This window comes from Lepidochelys kempii, chromosome 15 (assembly GCF_965140265.1).
Source record: "Lepidochelys kempii isolate rLepKem1 chromosome 15, rLepKem1.hap2, whole genome shotgun sequence".
Classification (NCBI taxonomy): Eukaryota; Metazoa; Chordata; order Testudines; family Cheloniidae; genus Lepidochelys; species Lepidochelys kempii.
In genome coordinates, this window is record NC_133270.1 from 22,841,382 (window position 1) to 22,867,296 (window position 25,915).

A 25,915-nucleotide genomic window follows, 5' to 3' on the forward strand; every position below is an offset into this window, starting at 1 on the left:
TCTTTCTTTCCTACAAATTTAAGCAATCCTGCATGGGCTGAACGGATCACTGGGTAGCACCAACAATGGAAACAATGACTAGTCTCAGGGGAGACAATTATGACGATGACCTTTTGTAGTCTCCTTTTGTCATCTACGCAGAAAAGAACCTCGTAGTTCAAAACCTTTCTACCGCCGAAGTTTCTCTCATATTGATGAAACTCAGACATAGCTGCAAAACAACTGTATCTTTGGTTAGCTCTCCCCCCCCCATTAGTTTTCATTACGCCATTTTTCACTTTTGCAGTCATAACCAGGACAACTAGTGGAACTGTCAAAATGCCATGAAAGAGTCCATATTTTTGGCTCAACCACAAAGTACCCATAAATTTCATATTTCTTATGACATTTCCAGCCAGATTTTTACAGATGCAAGAAGTTCAGTTAGTTCACTAAGCTTTGGATAAATATCTGAACCAACCCCCCTCCCAGATATTTTTGAGTTTCACTCAGCAGCTGTAACTCAGTAAGCAAAGAATCCGCTTTGCTGAGCAGATGTTTCGGGTGATTGGTTTAGCTCTCTTGCTAATGTAACAAAAAACTGACATTGCCACTAATTTCTTGCCTACATCTGTTTTGGGTTGTGATAGTTATTCTGATTTTTATAAACAGCACACTGTTACATAGTTCATCAGCTATTGAGGTTTACAATATCCAAAGTGTGTGTTCATGAAAAGTGTCTTTTAATGCCTCATTTTACACAGGTTCCTTTAAGAAAGATGAACATGTAGAAATGTCAGCTGTTGCTAGTTCTCCATAGTCAGTGAAGTTGCTTGCCCTCTGCAGATGGTATGTATATAATTTGTAAAGTGCCACCAAAAATGTGGCACATTTCCACTGAAGGAATATTTACTGATCTTGGTTCAGAACAGGAGTTAAGGGATGGAATAACTGGATTCTTTTTAGGCCTGAGTTTTAACTCTCTGACTGGTCTTCATGGAACTGCCTACCTGGGACACTATTATTTACTGAACTCCTGTTAATTAGCCGAGCCAGGAGGGTGCTAATATAGAACCTCTAAATGTGCATTTTTGTTGATAACTACCTCACCTAGTAATAATAAAAAAAATCTATAAAATTGACTTTTTCTCAAAACCCCCCACTGATGCACCAGACCAATTTTTCAGATGGCTTCAGTTATCTTCCAGCATCTGCCCTGTAAATTTTGCTCGCTGACCTGACTGCAAAATGCCCTTTTATGTCCACAATTTTTAAAAATCTTTTTACTGTGCCCATGACCAGGATATCTCTGCACCTGCAACAACATGTACGAAACTTGCAATTCTGGCTGGTGTAAAGAATTGTGGACACAATTTCAACTGCTGCATTTGAAAATTGAGTCCATTAAGTCAGAACTCACAGTTTCAATGTTCAGATCACATTTCCTAAATGAGCCAGCCGATACATCTCCATGTCCTATCTCGATGCTGTCTGACGAATCATGTAGGGAGAGATTTCCCCTAACAGATGTTTCTGTATTAGTATTCACTGTTCATGGAGAAAATTCTGGGCTGCTGTTCAGTGCCTAGATTTTATTATTATTATTTTTTTTTTAAAAACATCTGACATCTGGGTTAAGTCCAATCATGCCCTTTCTTTTTTCTGGTGAAGGTAGTTGATTTGAAGTATATACTCCTGTCTTTTGTTTTACCCTACCTCATTGTATAAGGCATAGATGGGCAGTGTATGCATATATCATTTCCCATAACTTGTGGTCAGCTTGTGGCATTCTCTTCCACAGAAGGCCATCAAATGCAGTCTGCTGTAACTAGATTTTAGAAAGAAAAGGTTTGACAATGTCATATCCACAAACACAAGGGGCCTCAGTGCTGGTATCTTGAATTTGGGCTTTTTTTCACTTTTGGAGACACTTGCTTCTCCGGCCCCTAGGAGTCGCAGTGCCAGGGACTCACTTCCTCTCCTTCACCTGCCATCTTTGTGGACGACCCCAGCTAGCGGGGCTGCCTTGGTGTAGTTCTCCTCTCACCTCAGTTTTGCACTAGAGTATTATCACTGACTTTAAATGAGTTTTTGTTCCTGATTTAATCCTGTGTTAGTGAAAAGAGAATCATGCCCTGTGTTTTCACTGGAGGGTGGGGCGGGGGCTAGTGCAGAGAGCCAGGAGAGCAAGGACGTACAGAAGGACTGGGAGTGAGGAAATAAAAGTGTTGGAGAAAGAGAGAGTACCCTTAGGTCTTGTCTAAACTTGAAAGTGACACCAGTTTAACTTGGTTATTTTGGATTTGCTCAAACTGATTGATTCCTATAATCTCAAGCACACAACCTTTCTGAATCTGCCAAAAAGCAAGCAAACTCTCAGACCCATACTCCTCTTCCAATCTGTATTCACAGTCCATCATTGGTAGTGCTTCAGTGGGAGAGGAGCAAACCATGAAGATCCCTGGCTTCCTGTGGCTGGTGTTAAGCGCTTGGCTTGCTGAAAATCTTCCAGATAATACAAAAAGAAAAGGAGTACATTCTTCCTTCCTCATTTGCACAGTGAAGTATGAGGCTGAAAGGGCAAGAGGAGAAAGAAGATTAGTGGCCCTAAAAACCTCCTATTTTCTGTGATATAGCTTGGAGATTGACTCCAAAAATCTGGTTAGCTGGCAAATACAAATTCAGACACACTGGCTGCCAGATATGCCCAGCGGTATGTGTGCCGCCTGCTGATCCATGTGTTGTGTGGGCTGCCTGCCACTTGCATTACTTACATTGTGCTGGGATGCAATACCAGAGAACAGGAACCAAATGCAAAGTTAAACAGCATCTTTTCCCCTAGTTGACGTTCTTTCTTCTCTCGTTGATTTGCTTTGTTAGTTTTCTCCTGTCTTATCCTACAGCAGCAGGCAAGAATGCCAATGATGAGACCATTTTTTGGTTCAAACCTCAGACAGTGGTTTGGGGAGAGTTCACCTGACCTGAAATTTATAGCTAATTGATAAGGAAGGATTAAATTATTCTGATGAAATGAGGAAAACCCTCAGATAATGTTTTGGTGTGCTTTTTGTTTGAGGTTTGAAAACATCTGTGTGTAGTTAGAAGTCACAGTTGTGCAAATGTTCGCTGTGGATTGTCCTCACAACTCCCCAGTAAAATAATTTTATTATTACAATAGCACCTAGAAGCCTCAATCATTCATCTGGGCCTTGTGCTGGGTGCTGTACGCACACATGACAAAATGGAGGTTCCTGCCCTAAAGAATTTGCAGTCTAGGTATATGAGTGGATACAGGAGTAGAGAGCAGAGCTCAAGGTAACAGTAAGCTCATCAGCATTGTCATCCTCCACAATTGGTCCCCTCTTTTCCTTTGTCTATCCTAAGCATTTTGAGCCTCACCCCCAAAGTCCATTGAAGTGGATGCAAAGATTCCCAGGGGGTTTGGGATGAGACCATACATAGTGCTCATCACTATGACATCTAGCCACTCTGTTGGCAGGCTTAACAGAGAAGCCCAAGAAATGGAGAGAGACTGGACTACAGTGCAGTGGTTTCTCGACCGGCTGGGCAGTTTGAGGAAGACTGTACAACTGTACGGTAGTAGCCATTCTGTGGGCCAGTTGAGAGCTTGGGCCTTGAGGGCACCCTTCAGCTGTGCTCCAAAAGGGAAAATGTTCAGTGCGGCTGACAGTCACCTTGATTCTTTTGGTGACACGTTCCCACTTCCGCTCTTCTTAATCATGGAGTAAATTATGGCCAGAGTATCCGCCCTCATTATGAACTTTCTGGCTCTTGTTAGCTTGTGACGACCTGAACACTTCAGAACTTGGTTCTTTCAAATTGATCAGTGGAGACTTAACCATCTGGAGGTATTAATGTGCCTTGTGACGGGCTCAGGCCTTATGGTGGAGGGTGTGTGTGTGTGTGTGTGTGTGATAGGCCTTAAAACAAATTGGTTTTGCCCAGTTGTGCAGCACACAGAATCACTGTTCTATTGATCTAACTGCAGTGAATTTCTTTCTGCCTACAGAAGATCCTTTTAACATAAAGGGAAGACATTGTGGAAAGAACACATGAGGCTCATTTTAGGAGAGTAAGGATATTGATCTAGTATATAAATATACACTGCAATCACTGTTTGTTTTATATGTATCAGAACGTGTCCATACTGCCGAAGCCCCTAGGCTCATTTAAATCAATGAGATATAAAACACAAGATGTTGATCTATTCTAACAGCTGGCACCACATAGAGTCCCCAAGATGATGAGTGCAAATGCTATCCTAAGTGTGTGAATCCATGGAGACGCTTCTCCAAAATTGAGTAAGATCATCATTTAGAATTTAGATTACACCCACTCTTAATTCAGCCTCTTTCAGAGAAAGAGTGTGACCAAACAATAGGCCTTCCTTTGAACCCACAATGTCAAGCTTTGGTAGGAGCAGAAAGGGAGAGAATTCCAGACTCATGAACCATCAACTGAAATTCCTTGTTTCCAAGACCTTTCCTCCCATAATTCAAGAGAATTGCTACAAAATCACTTAATCTGATATCCGATGGTTTACAAAACATGATGATTTCTCAAGCAGTACCGCCTCAGGTCATGCAAGGGTTAATTGACTGACATCTGCTCCTTGAATTGCACTCAGAAGCAGGGAGTACTCCGTTACTGCCGGTGGAGCACAAGTGTAATCTCCGTTCAGTTCACACAGCTAAGCACTATAAAGTGGACTGCTCTTTTCTGCATTAGGGGATTGATCCCGTATCCTTTGAGTTTATGAATTGGTTGAATCCTATTGACTTCTAGCTGAAGCTTTCAAGTGATACACTTAGAGAGATCCTTGTAGATCACCTCATATGAACATCAAAATGGTGAGATGACAAAGGCTTTGTCTGCGTGAAGTTGCATGGGTTTAATCAAAGTGATTAAACTAGGGCCAACTCCTGTGTGGACAGTCCTATTTCAGTTTAAACCCTGCTTTATTTTGGCTTAGCTTAAACTAAGGAAACTGGTATAAGAGTGACTTATTTTGGCCTAAGCTTAAACAGAGTGTCTGCACAAGAATTTGAACCGGTTTAAGTAAATTGCTTTAGAAAACAATTTAAATTAAACCAGTGAAAGGTTCTTATGTAAACAATGCCAAAACCGTGAAGAACTGTGGTGAACTCTCTTGCTAGAGAAAGGGCTGCAACCTCTTACCCAAGTACGGTCTCGCCCATTATTGCTACCTGGAATGCCAGATGCCAGTGAGATGCAAAATACTGTAATCACTAAGCTGCAATCTTCTTGCAAACCATGGGCAATGCCTCTGAATAGGTGGAGCAGATATAACCCAGGCCAAATCTTTTAGCGGCTCAGATCTCTCTTAGTATGAGCACAGGAATTATTATTGGTAAATTTTTTTAATAAATGGACAGTGTGGCCAAATTTAAACTAGCTTTGTTAAGACTGTAAATCTCCCAAACTACAGGATGATTGGAAATGCTTCGTATGCTACATGTGACATCATGTAAATCATTTTACAAATAAAAGGGCATATACTATCAGAGGTTTCTAAGATTTCCTTGTAGAAATCAGCAAGGAATTGTCTACATGCTGACGGCATCATATAGCTCATTAAGTCTCAACACCCTAGGAGGAAGGTAAGAATTATTTTCATATGGCAGGTGGGTAAAATGAGGCACTGCCTGGGTAAAGGACTTGCCCAAGGTTGCATAGGAAGTCAGTGGCAAAACCAAGAGTAAGTCCCATAGAACCCTGCTGTTGCCCTAGACAACACTGATGCAACAAGTAGAGTAGCAGGCAAGCTCTTTGCAGAGTGGGGCACTCCTAGGCTTTCCTAACACAAGCACGCACAGAACTTTTCAAGCCAAGGTGTGGAGAGTAAATCTACAGTTTAACTGTGTTAGCTCAGTTTGACTAATGCTTAGAGGACTATGTCACATACAGTAAATTACTGGAAGAAGAAATTCCCACCGAGGTAATGAGTGCCAAATAAAATGCATTATCCAATAAGAGAACTATTAGAAAGCAAACACTTTTCACATGATTTACAACAGGCTGGAGCTCCACAATGGCAAATGGAAGGAAAGGCAATTACACCATGGGAGGACCACTACTTTTGTGGCACATGCTGGAAACCAACAGGGACAACTTTAAGTTGCTGCTGCACGTGGCACACTTAGTTTAGCTTCCCAGAAGAAATATTTGAGTATTTGAAAGGATGAATACCAAGGAAGGAGAAGGAATTGTTAAGTATAGTCCAAGGGCTAACTAGCAGGTGCCAGAATCTGGTTATTCTGATTTAGGAGCATATTACTTCATGGACTTCTCATGAAGTCAAGTACCCTTACTCCCACTGAGTGGTATCGGGGCAAGGGAGAAGAAAGATGAGTCTCAGATCAACTAGGAATGATCACCGGCAGATGGAGTTTGTCCCATTGGGTAATTGTTGGCTAGACAATCCACTTGCAAAATGAGATTTAAAAAGAGAAGGTGGGTAAAGGGAGGTATTGTGGCTCGAAGGATTCACAGAGGTCTGAGGCTCAAGAGCTCTGGATTCTAGGCCCATCTCTGCCATTGGCCTGTTGGGTCATCTCGGGCAAATCCTATCACCCTTCAATGATGGAGAAACTAACACATAAACATGGGAATAATGATACTTCTCTCCATTGTACGGTGCTTGGCGGTCAACTGATAGGAATCTCTATAGAAGCGCGAGGAATTAAGAAGGGAGTTTTCAGGGTCCTGAACTAACCCAGCCTAGTAATGGTTTGTCATGGAGCAAACATTATTGGCACAATACTGGAGGAACAGGAAGTCTTCCAGGGACCGATGTGACAAAGCATATCTATTAGCCTGATTTTTCTGCTTTGGTAGGTGCCTTGCTCCTTCTGGAGATAGGTGATCATTGATGAAGGAGGGAAAAAACTGGTGTAAAAAGTCATGAAAATTGTGTGGTGGTATGTTTACATACACACCCTGGAGGGAAGGAACGGAGAAAAATCTTGTCATGTTAACCATGGACTGCTTTGTACTTCAGGGAAGGTGCATGTTTTCCATTTGAGATTGGTGCCATTCTACTCCAATGAAGGGATGATAATGGGGAGTAGTCCGAAGGAGGCCAGCATGACGAAAGCAATCTATGTACTGAGCTGCCTCTCACGTTGTTAAATGACACAGCCTTTAAACAGGAACAAAATATTGCTATAGTGTTGTAATTAAGTGATTATTTTACACAGGCGGCTGCCTTACAAGCTCTGTATTGAATTACTAAATTGATATGCTGATGGCTTGAAATCATATTAAAATGATTTCGTGCCAGATCGGTGTTGCTGCATTAGGGAGTTGGTATGAAAACAGTTCTCATGCACTGTTCTCTTAAAAGGCACCAAGAGAGATCACTGATCATTATCTGTTAGGTTCACTCATCTGGGGCACCTGGCATTGGCCACTGTCGGGAGACAGGATACTGGGATGAATGGACTTTGGTCTGACCCAGTATAGCCATTCTTATGCTCTTAAGTCTAATCACTCTCTACCTGGCACAATGGCCTCTTCTTAAAAGGAGATTTCCTGTTGCAAAGAGAATGTGGGGAAACAGAACCACCCCTCATCTGTGATGTTAACGTTTCCTTCCCCTGCCAGTTTCTTGACTACATTTCACAGTGATCTTCCTGAGCCAGTAGGGGCTTGGCACCAACATGGAGCTAGAGCAGTGGTTCCCAAACTTGTTCCGCCGCTTGTGCGGGGAAAGCCCCTGTTGGGCCGGGCCGGTTTGTTTACCTGCCGCGTCCGCAGGTTCGGCCGATCGCGGCTCCCAGTGGCCGCGGTTCGCTGCTCCAGGCCGATGGGAGCTGCTGGAAGCAGCGCGGGCCGAGGGACGTACGTGCCACTGCTTCCAGCAGCTCCCATTGGCCTGGAGCAGCGAACCGCAGCCACTGGGAGCCGCGATTGGCCGAACCTGCGGACACGGCAGGTAAACAAACCGGCCTGGCCCGGCAGGGGCTTTCCCCACACAAGCGGCGGAACAAGTTTAGGAACCACTGAGAGAGTTTTGGCAGAAGCTCTGGCTATCCAGCCTCTGCTTTGTAATAATATTCACATACTGGCCTTTCTTGAAGCTGCTGTGTACAGGAGAAGCTCTGTTCAGGTTTTAATAGTCTCTAAATGACCTCCTTTATTCCCCTGAAATAATCCTTTTGCATGCCTCACTCTCCGTGCCATTGTTTTCAGTCTGTAAATCTGACGTAGCTTTACTGCCAAGGCACAGAAATATAAATTACGACACCCAACAAACTCCCATCCCCCCACATGGTCTTACCTTTGACCATGCAAGTCTTTCTGCCAAGGGATTGAGCTCTGTCCTTAGCCAGATTAGAGGCCCTTCTCACATGTGCAACGGTATTATAGCAGTCCTTATGCCCCCTTTTTATAGCTAGTGGCACCTCATTGACTGCCATCCACATTCAGAGAATAAGAGGGTGTTATACACTGACAACCGTTCAAAAGATAGTCAGGAATCTAGAGAGAGATGTCACAATATTGTGGTGTACTTTGGGCCTCAGATCCTTTTCAAAGAACCCAAAGAGGGGGTAGTGGGTCCTAATTCACCAAAAGAGAGGGGATGAAGGTGGGGGTTGCCGAAGGACTGGGTGGAGAAGGAAATAATTGTTGTTCTGAAAAGGAGACTGGAATGACCGAGAATGGAAGTGGACCATGAGAAGACTGAGAGGTGGGAGGCCCACTGGATTAACTCCAAGAAGGCTATCTAGAAGTTGGGGAGGAGGGGATGTGTCTATTAGAGGAGTGAGGATTGTGTTAGAATGGGAGAAAATAGGTCATGGACCCTGGAAGAAGATTTCAGCGGTTTGGATTATTCATATCAGCTTCTGAGATGCAAAATGGAGCCAACAAACACTTTTTGGCACATAGCTTTTGGGGCCGAAATGATGATAAGGTGGAATAAGTAGCACCTCTGCACAGCCCAGTGAAGGATACAATTTTTAGAGTCCTAAACTACTTTTATGCTTATGGTTTAGGTGTTCACCCCCAGCAGTAACTTGCAATCTACTCAATGTTTTCTCTTATAATTCTGCTGGAAAACTGTGGTGGTGATATAAAATACAACTATTCTATGATTCTAAAGGAAGCATGAGAAAGAAAGAGGAAAAAATAACGATAGATTAAATTCTTAGCTTGTTTACTTGCTTACAACTCCCAGTAGAGAAGACAGGGCTGAATTTCTCACAGATCACTACAAGCAGCACTCGCTTCAACTTGTGCTGTAGCCTCAAAAAAAACAAACCAAACTAAACCATTTTGCACTGGTTTATATGTACAAATGTCCTGCCTGTTAAGGAGAGGCAAGTTGGTCTTGTGGTTAAGACCCAGTGCTGGGGGTTTAAAAGTCTTGTGATTCAATATCTACCTTCAGCACAGACCCAGTCCTGTGTGACTGTGGGCAAATCACGTGGGATGGTTTTGTTTTGTTTTAAAGCACTTTAAGTGATTTAGGAGCAGCAACTTTGGCTTTCTGATGGTCCCGAACTTGTGTGAATCCTACAAACTGCCTTGTCTTTGCTAGCCAACGGAGGGAAAATGTTAACTCCAGGTCAGAACAGTCTATGTGGCAATGTAATGGAATACACAGAGAAGTTACTTAAAAAGCTAGAGAATGGCAGAACCCCGGGGCCATCCAGAGAAGCTGGAGCTCAGTGCAGCTCTTCTTATTGGTGACAATAAAAGTAGTGGGCCAGATCCGAGTCCTTCTGATTTCAATTTCACGTTACACCAGCTGAGGAGCTCCTCACTGTATAAACAAACGTGGAGGAGTACAATAGTTGCAAATTTTTCTTGGAAAACCTTGGTGTGCAATTTATTTTTTCTGGCCAGCATCAAGAAACTTTCTGTCTTAAAATATTCATTTCATTGTTAGCATAGAAGTAACTCGGATTCAATAAGAGCTTATGCGCTTTTGGCATTTTCTATTTAAAAAAAAAAACGACGAGGGATTGGAAAATACCATCATGTCCTATTAGCACTTCTGCCAGTGTCTGGCCAAGCCATTCTTCACTCTGATATGCTACAAAGTAGTTGTGAATGAGATGGTTAGGTCAGCCTTATCACTGCCAAGGTTGGAAAAAGCATGTGGATGCCACTGGCAGTAGTGGAGGAAAAGAACGCTTGCCAGATGGTTGCCTAGATCAGTGGTTCTCAACCAGGGGAACGTGTACCCCTGAGGGTCTTCCAGGGGGTACATCAATTCATCTAGACACTTGCCTAGTTTTACAACCGGCTGCATAAAAAGCACTAGCAAAGTCGGTACAAACTGAAATTTCATACTGACAAAGACTTGTCTATACCACTCTATATACTATACACTGAAATGTAAGTACAATATTTATATTCCAATTAATTGATTTTATAATTTATATGGTAAAAATGAGAAAGTAAGGCAATTTTTCAATAACCGTATGCTGTGACGCTTGTGTATTTTTCTAAAAGGGGGGTAATTTCCTTTCAACTGTTTTTTAAACATTTCTTTTAATTTCACTAGGCCAATTACATCTGATAACACAACAGGAACCAACCATAAAGGATCAATTGTGTATGATGCTTTCCGCAGCTAAATCTGGTAACACCCCAAGTGAGGCAGACTCTAGAAAGAACTAGAAGACAATAGAGACCAACAGAGAAAAATCAGTCTTTAACAATACTCTAATGTCATGAAAAATCCAGCCTTGCAGCCAAATTGGATATAATTCAAGATTGTTTAAATGAGCCAACTTCTACATTGGTGCTGGCTGAGAAAACTATTGAAGTATTATCTGTACCAGCAGCGTAGCAAGAACAAAAAAAAAAAAAAAGTCTTTACAAGCTGTGACAACCTCCGTTGGTGTATGACAGTATTGCCTTACGGCGGAAGCAAGGGAATATAAGAAACAAAGTGAAATACTGTAGCCTTAGAGTGATTAACTTTTCAAAGAATATAAAGGAAGAACGCTGTGACTACTTCTAAATCCTCCCACCCCACCACCCATCCCACCCCTTTGGGAACATAGGAGAACAATATTGCTTCTCTTATTTGTACTTGGAAGGGCTGTTTTTTTTTTGTTTTTTTTTTAAATAACAGCAACAGGGATGGTGGCTTTGACAGCATGGTTGCAATAGAAGGTGGAAAGAGGAAAGCGTCTTGCAGTTAAGTCTCGGTTACAGTAGAGGAAACACATGGATAAGATTGGTGGAATTAGAGGTTCATTTCTTGTCTGTGCGGTGGTTTGTGTCTCAACCCTGGGCCATATCACATGATATGATCCCATGCATGGATTCTCAGGCTTGCTTGTCAGACCAACAATATTATTTCAGAAGGGGAAAAGTTTTATCTTTATCCTCTTTGTAGGGATAGTGTGAGGTTTGTTTAATGCTTTCTGATCCTCCGTTGAGAAGGCTACATATAAATGGAAAGTATTATTAATGGTAGTATTAATTGCCTGCTAACTCGGCATCCTATTTAATCTTCCTGTTGTATGTCACTGGCAAAAATATATTAAAAATATGGAAGATGCACGGAGGAGAAATGTTGTACTTTTTAGCTTCAAGCTCTATCTAAGCAATTGGATGTATTTTTATTTGTGACAAAATCCACGTATATGGTTTTGATACATCTGAAAAGGGAATTACATTTTCCTGCCACTTTTATCAGACCTTTGAGAATTTGTATTATAAATTCATGAATTAGGATGGCAAGGGATTAACTAGGTTATCCAGATTAGGTTTGTATTTCAAATCGATTTCATTAATATAAAAGCCTCTCTCAGCTATAAAACATGATTTACTAACCTCTTTTCCTAGAAAGGTGCTGATTCTCTTCCCGTTGCTCTCTTGTGCCAATGTCACCGCATGTTATAAAAGCTGGAGAAAGGCGGGGTTAAGGACTGGCCAGTTCTATACAGAATGGTAAAACAGTTAAGTGGGACAATATTGTAATCCTGGTATTACCAGCCCCTGCAATGGGAAACCCATTCGTGCCCACCGAGAACTTGCCCTTTCTGCACAGTGTAGCCATTCAAGGCGTCACATAGGGATCAAATTCAAGTTTTGCTCCCAAAAAAAGGGCACCTACCAGTTGAGCTCCAGATGAATTTCCACTAGTTGTAGCCGTATTAGTACATGTAATTGGGCAGTTGTTATTCCTGTCACTAGAGGGCAGTGACACACACAGGATTTAGCCAATACAGTCAGTATAATGCACAGAATGCATGAGCCCTGAGAATGGTGGCACTTCTTAGAAAACGGGAAATGGGGGCCCTAAAAAGCCTTTTCAGCACATTCCAGTTGCACCAAGAATGAGAGTGACTGTTATTTATCCGTTTTGCGGCTTTGCTATTGACCCATTCCCGGTCTTGTATTCTATAGATTTGGGGGCAGAAACATAGCCACTTACGTACTAACCCTTTTTTTTTTTTTTACGGGCTTGGGAATTAAATCAGCAGTAGCATAGGCAAGACCCATTTTAAAACCAGCTGGGCTACACAGGATAAGAGAGGTCATCAGGTGAGACTCAATCTTAAAGGCAGGTTCCCTTTTGTCTCTCATAAACAATCACTGCCCCCCCCCCGCTTCTGTCCTATAAACAATAAGACATCAAAGCCCAGCGAGTGTTCTCCTATTCTGATTTTGCAGTGGCCTCTCTGATTGCGCTGCAGTGCTTTCCATCTGAAACAGCTCCAGAGGTGAAAGTTGTGTTGTTGTTGTTTTTTTTTAAAAGTCTTTAGAAAATTACCATTTGCTCTATCTACCGTACATAGCAACAGCAGTGTATTCTGACAACCACTTAGAGGGGATTATAACATAACTACTCAAAATCAGTTCTTATTGCCATCTGTTCCCTGAACAAGAGGAACTGAGCTCCGGCAGTTCTATGCTACATTCTTCATAGACTGTTGCTGCTTGGAACTCTGCTTTCAAATATGTTATCTATTTACTCCTGGTGCTATTATCTAAGATGGACCCTTGAGCTGTCAGCATCTGATATTGCAATCGATGGTAAATGTGTAAACTCTCATTACACACTGCCTTTATACCGGATTGGACAGCAACATTAATGAAACATGGAATCTAAGTGCAAGAGTTAATTCAGTTTGAGAGCTATTTGAAGATGTCAGCTAATTAGTAACCCTTCTTTTCAGCTGAAAGGATTTAACTCCATTTCCTATTGATTGATTGCTTCCAGGAATGCCAGATCAATAATGGAAGGCACTTTGGGATTATAACAAAAGACTGTTGCTCGCTATTGTTAAGTTCCAGACAGTGGACTTGGTCTGGTGGGATGTGATGATGTCCCATTTGTGTAGATCCAGAGGAAGACTGTCCTGTGCTGAAGGGGAGGGTAGAACTGTGTTCCTTCACGCTGCAGCTGAATAAAACGATGAATTGCTCCTACTCCCACTGAAGCAAACGGCAAAGCTCCCATTGACTTGAAAATGTGTAAGATCCATCCAATGCACAGGCTTTAAACTAGACACGAAGCAAGTATTATCATTGTCATTTATTTCTAGCATGGTAGTGCCAAATGGCCCAATCTCGATCAGGACCCTGTTGCTCTAGGTGCATTACAAACCTACAAGAAGACAGTCTGTGCCCCCATGAGTTGATAGTTTATCTATAGTAGTCTCATGCTGCCGCTAATCATGGCAGGAATGTCAGAATGAATCTAATTTAGGTAACGGGTGTCTTGCATTTGCAAACTAACGTGTATGTCCAACATGCGAAGTAAGGCAGAAGATGAACTATAAAGAGGAGCGTTAATGTGCTAAAATGGCTGCACATAAATGCAGAGCCTCGGAAAATTAAGCATTACATCACCCAACCTGGGTTCAGAATAAACCAGGGTAGCTAGCGTGGGATGCCCACACCCTTTGCTGTGAGGCTCCATTTTTGTGTTCAGCTTTGATGTTTCCACCCAATCGCCTTAGTCACTGTTTTATGAAATCTGAACTCGTGGAGGTGGTGGGATCTGGTTTCAGAGTTTTAGCAGAGGTTTGTATGTTTTTGAAATAACTGGTTCCATCTCTCACTAGCGAATCTCTGCTGTCATTTTGCAGAGAGACAACTGCTGGGTTTGCTGGGGGAGGGAGGAAGGGGAGGGAAGAGAAGCCTATTTGGAAAGGGAGAAAACAAGGTCTCATTTTAAAGATAATGCAGGCCCTGTGCTCCTGTAATGCTTCCTGACCCTTTCCCTGGGATGAAGAGGGGTGTGTGTGTGTGTGGGGGCGGGGAGTCATTCAAAGCACACTGAGGTCATTGGAAATCTCTGAGTGGGCCTTGGATTGGAGCCATTATACTGTTAATAACCATTTGGGGCACTTTCATTTCATGAGAGCACAGGCATTTTGTGACCCACTGTCCATGGCTGCACAGGAATCAAGAGGGCATAATGCACCACCTTACTCCACCGTGTGTGCCGCCTGCCTGTATCACAGGTCACAGCACTAGAGGGGGAACAGCTCTACCTCCCTCACAGAGGAGTAAGGAAGGGACAGGCAGGGCCTGACTGCTTCCTCCTTTCCCATCCAAGAGGAAGGACAGCCTTGTGGTTAGACTGCTAGCCTGGGATTCAAGAGACCCCAGATCAATTCCTTATTCTGCCTCAGACTTCCTGTGTCCCCTTGGGCAAGTCATTTAGTATCTGTGCCTCAGTTCCCCATCTGCAGAATGGGGATAACAAGTCTGCCCTACCTGCCAGAGGTGCAGTGAGGATTAATACATGAAAGGCTGTGAAGTGCTCAGAGCTGTGGTCATAGGGGCCAGGTGAACGTCCATGAGAACCTGCTGGCTAGCACAACTGAGCTGCTTGGAGGGGACAATGGGCTGGTGCAGATGCCCCTCCTTCCTCAGAGTAGGAACCGGAGACTGGATTGTCTGTGGTCTTTGGCTATTTTAGGTGATGCTGTCAAGCATGTCATGTTACAATGATTCATCTTAAACCACCATAGCACAGATGTAGTCTACAGTCCCGCTATATGTGTTACCAAGGTGTATATAGTCTCCACTTGATGTAGGTGTCCAACTCCCATTAGTGCTAATGGGAGATACTGTGTCCATGCTGCTAGGGAAGGCTATTTCCCAGATTGTCAACAACTAATAAAAATGGCATTTCAATTTGGATGCCCAACCTTCAATTTAGGAAGTAGGCACTTGAGCTGAATTTTTGACAGCTGCTGTACCATAATTAACTTCAGGCTCAAATGGAATTGTTTATGCCATTTCTACAATTTGGTCATGGGAATGGATTCTTCTTTTGCATCCTTTGCAAAGGCAATACAAGCAAGATTCCTTGTGGTTTGGTCCTTCTGAGCTCTGAAGAGGGAATAAGCAAGAAGAAGAGATGCTTGTCCGTAGCAGGCTATTCTCTGGTTTCCAGCAAATAAATGATACAGGGCTTCCACTGAGTTCGGAGTGGTTGGATCAGTCTCACAGAGGAAAAAGAATTAATTTGGGGTACTATCAATCTGGCAAAATTTAGTTGCAGTCCTGAGAGAGAGCTTGGTTCTGGGATTTTTGCAAGCCCCAGTAGTTTCTTCATGTTGTGGATGGAATGGTGACTAAGTTTATAGCAGGACTCAAATGAAAACCAGCCATTAACTGTTTTCCCAGTGAAGGTGGGAGTCCATATGTGCTCATTTTCTTCCAGGAAAATTTCAAAAAGCATTAACACACAACCACATCTGAAGGAGCTGGTATGTTCTACTGAGACAATAGCCCCCGTAAAGAATGGTTTAAATGATCTGCTGCATTAGAACAAGTCCTCTACTTCAGCAGTTCTCAAACTGTGGGTCAGGATCCCAAAGTAGGTTGTGACCCCATTTTAATGGGGTCGCCAGGGCTGGCGTTAGACTTGCTGGGACCCGAGCCTCACAGCCTGGGGCCCAAGCCCCACAGCCCAGGGCTGAAGCCTGAGGGCTTGGTCCCGGGACAGCAGGGCGCAGGCTTCAGCTTCAGCCGTGGGTGGCCGGGCTCAGATTACAGGCCCCCCTGCCCAGGACTGAATCCTTTGGGTTTTGGCCTCCCCACCAGGGGCGGTGGGGCTCAGGTGGGCTCAGGCTTTGGTCTTCCCCTTCCTGGGGTTGTTGTCAGAAGGGCGTCGCGGTGCAATGAAGTTTGAGAACTGCTGCTCTTCTTCATTGCATTGTAGAGTTAAAAATCCAACATTTTGAAGGAGTGCTTCAGCAAGCATGCGTTTAAGAGTCTGATCCCTTAAGTCATAGACCCTCACTCTACTGATTTTTAACTCCCATTAGCTATGTTAGTTCTGCAGTCCAGTAGCAGAGTGAGCTGGATTCAATTCATGAACAGAATCACCAGCATCAGCCGTCAGAATTGCTAACCAAGTGCTGAGGTTTGCTCCAACACACACACTGGAGGCAAAAAGAAAAGGAGTACGTGTGGCACCTTAGAGACTAACCAATTTATCTGAGCATAAGCTTTCGTGAGCTACAGCTCACTTCATTGGATGCATACGGTGGAAACTGCAGAAGACATTATATACACAGAGACCATGAAACAATACCTCCTTCCACCCCACTCTCCTGCTGGTAATAGCCCATCCAAAGTGATCACTCTCTTTACAATGTGTATGATAATCAAGGTGGGCCATTTCCAGCACAAATCCAGGTTCTCTCACCCCCCCCCCCTTTTTTCCCCCAAAACCACACACACAGACTCACTCTCCTGCTGGTAATAGCTTATCCAAAGTGACCACTCTCTTTACAATGTGTATGAAAATCAAGGTGGGCCATTTCCAGCACAAATCCAGGTTTTCTCACCCCCATCCCAAACACACAAACTCACTCTCCTGTATATACTCTCTGTACAGGAGAGTGAGTTTGTGTGTTTGGGGTGGGGGTGAGAAAACCTGGATTTGTGCTGGAAATGGCCCACCTTGATTTTCATACACATTGTAAAGAGAGTGGTCACTTTGGATGGGCTATTACCAGCAGGAGAGTGGGGTGGAAGGAGGTATTATTTCATGGTCTCTGTGTATATAATGTCTTCTGCAGTTTCCACCGTATGCATCAGATGAAGTGAGCTGTAGCTCACGAAAGCTTATGCTCAAATAAATTGGTTAGTCTCTAAGGTGCCACAAGTACTCCTTTTCTTTTTGCGAATACAGACTAACACGGCTGTTACTCTGAAACCTTTCACTAGCTGCTTTGTGCTTTACAAAGCTAAGCTACAGTACGTGTACAAGATGGAGTCTCTCCGCTGTCGGATCCCTTTGATGTTTTGCTCAACTGAGTGGAAAATATCTAGGTAGCAACTACTGAGTAATACTGTCTAGCAGGCTAGAATAAGTATCTTGTATTGTTAACAGATGTGATTAGATGGTTCATTTAGCGGTTCAGGATTTTACACTGTAGTACTTCTCATCTAAGTTTAATTCCTGAACTGTCTGCTGAAAGAATCCTATCTCGTTAAAGGAAATCAAGGCCGTTTTACTGGTAACTAGAGAGATTCTCACACACTCTGTTCAAATCTGGTCTCTGTTTTCCAGAAACTGGTGTATTTGGTTGCACCTGACAGATTACTTTGGAATCCCAGAGGTTACAGATTCTTAGTCTTGCTCATCTCTATTTGTAATAGCTGTTCAGCTATGAGTGGTGCTTGGCTTGCGGTGATGCTGAGCTGCCATTGGTACTTAAATAACTGACGTGCTGCTTCCCCTCAAAGGGATATGATCTGATTTTCCTGGGAATCTCCACACTTTTGTAATGGAGGTCTGTGGATGAGCTGCTCAAAGACTTAACTAAAGTTTGCCCAAGTGAATAATTAAACATGTGGCATTCCCAAGCTGAGCCTGGTGGTGGTATTTTATCCATTAAAGCTATCATGCTCCCTGTCACCTCATCTGAGCAGTGGCATTATGGGTAGATCTCTCACAGTTCTCCTGTAAACATTGTCTAGATGTCAAAAAGAAGGCTTAAAAAAAAGAGGAGGAACCAATAACATGCACAGAACCTAAGTCTGTATCAAGCTCTCTTTTGCTTGTATTTTTGCTCCCCGGGGTTTGTCCTTTGCTTGTTAACTCTTCCATGGTTATGTGCGTAACTTAGAGCTGGATTTTGATACCTTTAGTCGGGTTAGGCAGCTCCTCCCTCCACAGCTAGAATATAAGGGTTTACATGAAGTCAGGGAGATAAGCTCCTTAGAGCCTGTATTTGTTCTGGACCATAAATCCCAATGCACAGCTGTCGTGTAGTCAGAAGCATTGTTCTTTATTGCTCTAAGAACCGTGACTCTTAAAAAAAAGAATCTTTTGGTAATAATAACAATGAGGCCATATCTCCTACCGTTTGGGCTGGGCTGGAGAGTCACATGTGAGCGCACAGCAGAAGGTTCACCATTGAAACCATATCGCTGTCATTCTGATCTTTCAGTTCTCCGTAGCAAGTCTCTGCAGTGGGTTAAATGTCATCTCTTCGATCACAAGATTCCACCTCATGCAAGGCTCTTCTGGTGTGTTTAAGTGAAGGGTGGTTGTTTTGTGAATGAGGTGAGAAATAGTCCTGACCTTGGCTTTGTCCCTCCCCTGTGGCACTCAAGCTTGCTGTTAGATTTAGTGGATCTGCTTGTAACCAGAGACCAGTGGTGTGGGGTAGCTGGCAGGATCAAACAGCCCTGTGAGTCTGGTTGAGGCTGTGCTCATGAGGAGGTGTTGCTGCTGAGTTGTCATGTCCTATTTGCTATTGTGCATTGCTCAGGAGGAGCGTTGTCGTCAATGAAGCTATTATTATTTTTTAACTCAAAATGATAAATCAATACTGACATTTTTAATAAGTTTTGGTTTTTAAAAGTTGTCATATTAGGCGGTTTTTGTTGTGTACATTTCTCACTGATTCCTTAACACAAACACAGCAGGTACCCTCACTCACCCTGCTGGCAATCTGCAAAAAGACTATGCCAATAGCCCGGGGTCAAAATCATACACTGGGTTACATTGGTAAAAAGAAAAGGAGGACTTGTGGCACCTTAGAGACTAACCAATTTATTAGAGCATAGGCTTTCATGAGCTACAGCTCACTTCATTGGATGCATTCAGTGGAAAATACAGTGGGGAGATTTATATTCACAGAGAACATGAAACAATGGGTGTTACCATATAGACTGTAACAAGAGTGATCAGGAAAGATGAGCTATTACCAGCAGGAGAGCGGGGGAGGAGAAGGAACCTTTTGTAGTGATAATCAAGGTGGGCCATTACCAGCAGTTTACAAGGACAGTAGGAGGGGAAATAAACAAGGGGAAATAGTTTTACTTTGTGTAATGACACATCCGCTCCCAGGGTTACATTGGGAGTCTCTTCCCTCCACATGAGCAGTAGGGCTGGATCTCTCCCTATCACACCAGCTGTTCGTAGGTTTGGATAGTAGCTGCTGTGTGGCTAAGGACACCATAGCTGCTAGGTGTATCCAGCCCCTCAGCTGGCTATGCATAACTGTCATATTCTGTCAGACCAGAAGCCTGATGAAATCTGATGTGTCTGATATCTCGTCTCCAGCAATGGATAGTCACACGTGAGCCAACAGAAAATTTCCTTAATACTAAGCATACAGAACCCCACCTTTATTCTACTGACCGTGCTGGTGCTGGGAAAAGTGTGGAAGAGCTGCCTTGAAATCCCAGATAACTTTATCTACAGTGTAAAAAGAGAGGATGAGAAAGCAAAGCAATAGTAACTATCTATTAAATTCTGGGTTGAGGGACACTGCATTTTGTCAGAGACAAGGTGCGTGAGGTAATATCTTTTATTGGACCAACGTGTGTTGGTGAGACAGACAAGCTTTTGAGTCACACAGAGCCCTCCTTCAAGTCTGGGAAAAGAACTCTGTCTCACAGCAAAATGCAAGAGGGAACAGATTGTTTAGCAAAAAGAAAAGGAGGACTTGTGGCACCTTAGAGACTAACCAATTTATTTGAGCATGAGCTTTCGTGAGCTACAGCTCACTTCATCGGATGCATACTGATTGTTAAGCGTAAGTAGTTAGTACATATTGTAAGGGACCGTATGCTACATACTGCATTCTGTCACTGTAAGTGGGGGAATAGTCCCGCTCTTGTGGGGAACTTTCCTGGCTTCTGCACTACCCCGGTGAAGTGGGCCAGCGAAAGGATCTGAGTCCTCGCTCCCACTTCCTTTACCCAGTGGCCTTCCTGCCCTTGAGGACTCTCCTGTCTGGCAGAGTCCTTGGAACCCCAACAAGGCTGGGCCCAGGATTCCTGGGGGGCTCGACCCCCAACCCTGCTGTGGTCACCTAGGACAGGGGCTAGGGTGTCCCCACTCTGGGGTACTCTCTCTGCACTGGGCACTTCTCTGACCCACTGATCATTACATACAAGTTAAAGAAAATGCAAGTTATTTAATCAACAATTTTAAAAAGAATAAGGAAAAATGGGAAAGGTTAAAGGAAACACATCACCCCGCTCTGTGGCAGGGAACATCACAAACAGTGTCTCTGGAATGTCCGGGCAGTTCACAGTCTGTTCCTTGTAAGTCCCAGGCCTCCTTCTCAGGCCCTGGCTGTGCTGTAGGGATGCTGTGGGTTGGACACTTGCTCTGGTGGTGGCCACACGCTCTAAGTGGTAGGACCCTTCTTCCCATTGTTGCCCCCACCCTGTCGGGGTTACGATCCAAGCCTGACCTGCAGAGCATCCTGGCTGAGGCGTCTCCCTGTGCTGGGCCGCTGCCCAGGGTCCCCCTCGCTCTCCCCAGCTGTTCACTGCACCCAGCTCCGGGCTGCTCCAGCCCCAGCTCCACCACTCGGTCTCAGCACTGCTACTGCTTTGCCTCCAGCTCCCTGGGCTGCTTCTTTGGCCCCTCTGGCTCTTGTTGCTGCAGCTCTGCTCCCAGGGCAAATCTGCTCTCTCTGGGCTGTGCCTCTGGCTTTGGGGCTGCAGCTCTGCTCCCAGGACAGGGTCTGCTTTCTCTGGGCTGCTTTTCTGTTCCCTCTGGATCTGGCCCAGCTCTGCTCCCCAGCTTAGCTTGGGCCCGACTCTGTCTGACCCAGGCAAATCCAGCTCACACGGAGGACGGGACCTCCCTGGCCTCCTGACTCTCTGATTAGCCTGCCCACTCTGTCATTCAGGCGGACCTGGAGCATTGGCTTCTCCCCACTGTTCCTGGGGACTGTCAGTCTCAGGGTCCTGATTTCCCATAGACCCTTCCCTTTTTAGTACTGGGAGCTAGCTAACCAAAACACCCCACTGAATGTTAGTAAGGGGGCAACAGACCCCTTATATCAGCATCCTACAGACTGGCTTTGAAAAGAGGTTTCACCTTTACACTCTTCTGTGGGACAACACTCTCAGTAACATAAACATGGAACTTGCCCAAATTATCCCATGGCGTCTCCTGCATGTATGGATTGGGTTGTGACTGTGTCACAAAGGGCACTGAAATTGAAATTGAAAAATTACTTAAAACTGATGCTTTCCGATAAAAAGTTTTGGTTTTGGCAAATCCTCATTTTCTGACAAAAAATGGTTTTGTTGCAGAATTCCTGACCAGCTCTAGTGGTGAGTACTCTCAGCTGGGAACAACCGCATCTTGGAGGATCAGGCCTTACATTTGCCATTTTTTGAGTGAGTGACTAAGACCCTCAGGGGTAGCATGTTACCTTTGGAGACCTGGGTTTGATTACATCTGAGGTGGAAGTGTGAATGGGTGTTTCAGGCTTGCCTTCTGCGTCGATTATGTTACCTAGGTCACAAAACCAGCATGGAATGTGTCCGACTGTAGTGCAATTACTTACTGAGGTGGTTGTTTGAATAGCCGTCAGAACTGCAAGGCAGGATTGAAAGAAGAGGGAGCTTATACAGCATCTGCCTGTCTGTGTAGGGGAGAGGAGGGCTGTTTGACTCCACCATTGTTATCTGTCCCTCCTATTCATGAATACTCCATTTTAATTAGATGACGTGTCGAAGGTACTTATCAGTATGAGCAAGCATGGCACAATGTGATCCATACTAGTTCTGAGTCTGGACCCATTTGAACAATTTGCAGTGAAGATATTAGATACATAGGGTCTCAGTTGGCATAACTCAAAGTAGCCATTAATTTCAGTGGAATGATGCAAGTCTAAGGATCTAGCTGAGTAGCTTTGCTAGGAGCAGAGGTAATTCAGTGCTTGAATGGACATCTAACACAGTGGTTGTTTTTTTGTAACTTATGACATTGCTTACAGGTAAGTGCCTTCAGACATAAAACCAGCTGATTTAAATCCAGCCCCTGAAGTTCTGTTTACCTAATTTAGGTAAGAGTTTACTCTAGATGTACAGATATATTAACACTTGTTAATGAATGAGCTTAAACTTGATTGACTGCAGTTTTTAGTACGAGCAGTTAAAGGCCTCCCTTTTTCCTTCTAGTATGCAATGCAAAAGTGCAGAATATTAAATCCTACACTACATCCATTAGGAAGTCAAGCAATCAAACAACTATGGAATCCTCAGAGCAGTTTAAAAGCTTTTCCACTTGCTGTTAACGACACATTAGCAAAAACCGATACTTAATGGCTAAAAGCCTTCAATATCCCAAATACAAGTAAAATACAATAAAAAAGCTGGCACACCTTCAAAGTATCTTTAAATGATAGGAGCATTTTAAAATAAAAGATAATTAAAACCTTCAGGATAAGCCAATCAGAAGCTCCCAGATCCTGTTTGACATGATCCCAAGGAGCAGTCTGGAATGGCTGATTATGAAGAAATAGAACCGGCTGATTATGAAGAAATAGAACCAGCTGATTCCGAATATTCTGATTTTTTTAAAGTGGATTTGCACAATGGAGCAAATATAGGAAGAATTTTCCATTGAAATAGACTTGTGTGGTATTTTTGGACTCTTTGCAGCTATTTATATTTAGAGGAGAGTTTTTTCTCGCCCACCACTCAGCTTTCTTTGTTGGATGCTGTGGTGAAGTCCTGATTGTGTGTGTGTGTGTGTGTGTTTTCACATACTTGGTTTACAGCAGTGATTAGGATCTTACACCACTTGTACCTGGATGGCTTCAAGGCGGGGATCAAAAGGAGAAGGAAATGAGCTTGGAGCAACCAAGTCTTTGTTCAGGGATAAAGTAATATTTTTGCATTTACATGTTGCCTTTCATGCTAAGGGACTTGTGTGTCTGGTGTTAATAATAAAATGTGACCACTGAATTGTAGCCACTGAGGAGAAAAAAATTGGCCAAGAATACCAGGACCTACTTTTAATCTTGTTTAAAGTACAATGGGATCATCTTTTAGATTCACACAGAGTGGAATGGACATAATTTTTTCGGGCTGGTTGGAACACCAGACAGAGGGGTTGGGCTAATATTTCTTTGGGAAGGGGGGCAAAATGATGATGTGCAACCTGACACATTGGGAGTCTGTGTGGTAGAGTGCTGAGAACTTGGCTCCTGATAGACCAGCTCACGTGTTGTGCGAGTTAGAGGGGAGACTTCCTGGCTGAGGAAGAGCCATGGTCCCTGCAGGAGGGTGGGACTGAGTGAGGACCGGAATGGAGTAGGGTTGGGATTGGAATTTGCCCCCCTTCCCAAAGAAATATCTGAATAGGTTTCAACGAGTAGTGCCAATCTGTTTCCACCAGAGAAACACTCCATAGCTGGGGATAATTAGGGCACTGGCCTGGAACATGGGAGACTGGGTTCCTGTCCCTGCTCAGCACGATCAGGGATGGAAAAACATCTGCTCTGAATCAGGCAGAGCAGGGACTTGAACCTGACTCTACCACATCACAGGCCAGTGCCCTAACCCCACACGCCTCCCCTTCAGCGCAGAACAAAACCGAAGTTGCAGTGACAAGGAACTGTCATCTCTAATCAGGAGTCTCCTCTTAGACGGTTTGGAAAGGCAGGTGCCCTGTAGGATTAGTAATGTGATTGATTTGAAGAAAAATAACCAAGATCTAGAAAGAGACTTTAGGAAAAGCCCTGAGCAAGGAGCAGTACATAAGCTACAGGCCCCCAGGAGCAGTTGGGGAGACATTGTGACACCATCTTGCAGAGGGCTGGTAATTTGCTGTGGCCTGTTCAGGAGGCAAATACAACACCCCGGCACTGGCTCAGCTGAGCTGTCCAACGTGCAGGACATGTAGAGCCAAGGATCTGCTTGTGGGAGTGGAAGAAGGGTGTGTGCAACTCCTGCTTACTACCACACACTTGGGTTCAAGGTCCAGTTGCTTGCACAAGTGCATCATGGAAGGTCTTGTTCCTTTTGACTCCCTGGCTCTAATGTACGGTCCGAGTCACAGCATAGTCCCAAGAATGTTCCTATCCAAAACTTAGGCATCTAAAGATCTTAGTAGCACCAGTTAAACCCAAAGCACAATGATAGGATGAGCTCGCCCAGCTACTGATAAGCACTTGGAGCCCCAAACCATTGATTAGTATGGCAGTTATTAACCAAAGATGGTTTTAATTAGAGAGCCTCATAAGGAGAGTTGAAACATTACCATTCACAGGCTCCAACTCAGGAGTGCATCCCTAATTAGCACAGCACACTGCCACTTGCTTAGCTTGACAGGTGCTTAAGTCCCATTGAAGTCAAGTTAAGCATGTGTTTAAGTGCTGTCCTGAATAGAAGCCTTAGTGCTCAAGAGGGTGTGGGATTCCTCCCCACCCCCAGTCTGTTTCTTGTAGGTCACTTGTGGCTAAAAGGTTGAGTGGTGAAAATTAGCACCAACATTTGGATCTGCCAGCTGAGTTCCCATCCAACTCTCTCCTTTCAGATTTTACCAACATGGTGCAGTATGTTTGTCTCAAAGGGTATGTCAAAAAAGGACCCTCCGCGGGGAGGCTCAGAGCCTCAGTCAGCTGACTAGGACGCATGGGGCTCATACTACAGGGTAAAAATAGCAGCATAGACATTTGGACTCAGGCTGGAGCCCGGGCTCTGAAGCCCACTGAGCGGGGTGTGGGTCTCAGAGCCCAGACTCCAGCCCAAGCCCAAACAGCTAGGCTGCTATTTTTAGCCCCATAGCACAAGCCCGAGTCAGTTGACCTGGGCTCTGAGACTTGCTGCTGCAGGTTGCTTTTTTTTTATGTATCGGCATACTCAAAAGGTAGAAGAAGCTCATCTTCCCTATGAATTCATTTTCTTGGTGTAGGGGGAAAAGGTGAAATAAGAAAGATTGTAAGCTCTAAATTCTCATGGCCCTGGACTGCTCATATATTACAGCTACAGCTAGAAGCCTGCTCTGCAATGTTCTCCCACCTGGCTCCAGCAATTTCCTCATTGCTCAGTTTAGAGGAACAGTCTGAGTTAAGGGACTTGTGGCCTAGATCTCTTCATACCGGGTGGGGGGAGGGTGGTTGTCAGATATTTCAGTGATCAGCGCTGTACTAATGCCTATAAAAGCCAGCAGTGTTCCTGGTTTGGCAAAAGCCCTTTAATGGGTGCTTAAATTTAAAGACAAGTAGCCCCTTTGACTTCAGTGGGAATTGAAGGCACTTGGCAGGATTGGGCCCGATGCAAGTGTATCATGTGTGGCTCACAATTAAGGCGCTATTGTTGAGGCATTGCCCTTAAAGTCTTTGTATGTTTGCACCTAGATAACTTTACCTTAGTGCTTGCTTTATTCTTGGATTCCTTTGGTATAGGGAGTACTGCAAGCAGGTCCCGTTCCAAAGTCCGTTGAAGTCAGCAGGAGACTAGCCACTGACTTAAGTGGACTTTGGATTGGGTCCATACAAAGAAGCATTATTTAGCTGTCTAAGGCTGTTGCCATGCTCATAGAGGTAATCGCTGTATACAAGTGCCAGAAGCTGGGAATGGGCGACAGGGGATGGATGACTCGATTACCTGTTCTGTTCATTCCCTTTGGGGCACCAGGCATTGGCCATGTCAGAAGCCAGGACACCAGGCTAGATGGACCTCT